Source organism: Phytophthora infestans, genomic scaffold (genome assembly GCF_000142945.1).
Source record: "Phytophthora infestans T30-4 supercont1.180 genomic scaffold, whole genome shotgun sequence".
In the NCBI taxonomy this organism is placed as follows: Eukaryota; Oomycota; class Peronosporomycetes; order Peronosporales; family Peronosporaceae; genus Phytophthora; species Phytophthora infestans.
The window spans coordinates 89,353-92,289 of NW_003303579.1; positions in this window are offsets into that span (position 1 = coordinate 89,353).

A 2,937-nucleotide genomic window follows, 5' to 3' on the forward strand; every position below is an offset into this window, starting at 1 on the left:
TCCGTCCGTCCGTCCGTCTGCCAAACAGTCCGTCCGTTTCCTCTCTTGCTGCTTTTGCCTGCCTTTTCGCACGGCTACACCCGGCCTGTCTAATACAGTTTCGTCCCATCTTACCGACCGCGCCTACCTTTTTGACTCGACCTAACTATGCCAAAATTACAATTATATCCAAAAGCGTGACACAATTAACTCGCGCCCTGATTGGGCAATACCTGCCGACCTGCGACACTGACTGGATCTGTCGCACGATCAGACCGCCTCTCGCCCCCGCGATTGGACGTAAGGTAAACATTTTTACCGAGCACGAAACGCATCGATTGGTTGCAAACAGCCAGGCGAGCTGCGCAGATGATTGATTATTGACATTTAGCTACGCAAAACCTGTCGTATGTACTGCAAATCGGGCACAGTAACCACTTTATTTTCTAAAAGCTCTGCAAATAGAGATATTTATTATTATATAATTAGTGTAGACTTCACAGACCGGTATTCTGTAAAAGCTCTGGGATGTTATTTTCCACACACTTTTCAAAGTAAAGCCGAAATGATATTAAATAATATAAGCTTCACAGGCCGCATTTGTAAGAGCTCGGCGATGCTATTTTCCACAGACTTTCTAAAGTAGAGACGATAGTATTTTTAATATTAAAGTAGGCTTCACGACCAGCGCTTTATTTAGGGACTTTGCGAATATATATATTTTACTTCACCTGGCACTCAACACTGCCACCGTGCAATGAAGGCGCGCGGCTGCACGGTCATTGCGCTATCTGCTCCCGTGCAAAGCACTCGACGAATGCATGCGCGCACGGTACATAGTGTTTTTAGTCACTTTTATCGCATGTAAAGTATGTATTTGTTTGTAAATCTGATAATAATATTATTAAAGCAAAGCCAAATAGTAATATTTTAAAGCATTTTAATATTTTGCCTAATAATAACAACCAGCCTTACAGTACCGTGCTATTGGCTAATATTTGGACGCAAGTAATTGGTTAAAATAATATATGTTGCTTACTTACTCACAGTTTGCAAAATGGTGGGCCCTACGTGCAAGCAATGCAAGGCGAAGATTGACCCGCTTCTGCTGAACCCGCAGCGGTCTACGACGAATGCCCGGGCGCGCTGCGTCTGCTGCGGGAAGCTGCAGTACGGCTACGCGTTCCGTACATTCAGCGGATGGGGCAGCGTGCGACACTGTATTGCCTGCGAGAACGGCCCAATAGCGGTTGAGTTCTGGGAGGAAAAGCCCCCACTGATTCGACCGAAGTGCGCCGCCAGGAAAGCCTGCCAAACGTCGAGAAGGTGATGGGCCCTCAAGAAGCAAAATAGACACAGCCGCCCTCGCAAGCTGACCGCCCGAAACGTCAGGTACATTGAGCAAAAGAAGAAGCAGAAGAGCAGGTGATTTGGATATACATCCTTATATCCCCTTACCCCGCATAGTTTTGTATACTGGCTGACGGTGCAAGGCTTGGGGTCGCACATACTGTAAGCTGACTGTGGCGCTACCAGGCGAGTTGACGCACCTATAGAGCGTAGCGCGTTTCATATAATAACTAGCACGAGGTATGTACTGTGTACCTCGGCAGCTGGCCGTCCCTATCTGTATACGCGTCACCGTAGATGGCACGTACCCTCGCTCACGTGGGCACACGCAAAACCATGTTATCTGTACCATCAGCTCTTATAGCGCTCACAATTTAAACCACAGTATTGAGTGGGAACTACGTGCGACGAATGAGCTGCTGTTTACATAGATACTACCACTGCGTGACAGTGCAGACCGTACAGATGGACGTGGCAAGTCGGTGTGGCTGTAAGCAGTACTGTACTTTAGTGCCCTGCCCATAATGACCGAAATAAGAGCTCGGTTGAGTCGCGGATGACTATAAGGTGTGCCCGCCTCGCGCGTATATATCGCGTTGGCTACTGCTAGCAGACGCGCGTTCAGCATACCTGTATCGCTGCAGTATGGCCTGTGTCCAGTTAGTGACCTGCTTGGTCATATAGACTGACACATCAGAAGCGTAAGCACCGTAAGCCAGCACGACGACGCAAATGCACCGAGAAAGCGACAGTGGCCCTATGCATATGTTCTGGCTATCACGAGCACGTGGTATATACACCTTGCGGGATAAGGACCGGACACATAAAAAGCACGCCGAGTTGATAAGTAGGCAGCGAAAGTACTTCATTTAATGTACATGAGCTACTATTCGATTCAAGTCTAAGATGTATACGATCAGATAATCATCCTACAGTCATCTGGCCTCCTATGTTCGGCATACATATCGGAACCAGTAAATGCCACTCGGAAAGGATCTACGCCACTCTGTCCGTCAGTAGCTACGGAAATAAGCCAGTAAGAACGTCAGCTATGCACGTAAGATCAATGTATGCGGAAGATAGTGGATTGCCCTTCAGTAATATCATAAAGAGTTCAGCGGAACAATTTCAAGGCATAATATTGGTGTTTGTGGCGACCATCGGCAAATACTACCTGAAAAAAGATACCTCACGCGAGGAGCCGACCAAACCGTGCTCTAATAGACCGTCGCAATCAAAGATACGGTGTCGACTGCCTGCGTGCAGAAGGTAAGATGTTTGAGTAGGATATTTACTCCAGGTAACCTGGGATTACTCACCGATGTATGCCAATTTCGAAGCATCATCGATACTGACCCGTCTTCTGAGCAGCATATATTAGCTTTGCAGCCACGCGCGCTTCTGTATAGTGTCATTTTGGGCGCAATGCGCTCAAACGAGATTATAGTCCAAAAACTTCCCCGGGTAAGACAACCTCAGCGGGCAAATAACGCCGTTCTCTAATGAAGCTGTTCGAACTAAATTAGGTAAGAGCACTGAAGCGTCAAAACGCTGCATTAATTCAAACAGCTCCGTTGCCAACAGCGCATGCATGCCCAGCATGTGGTG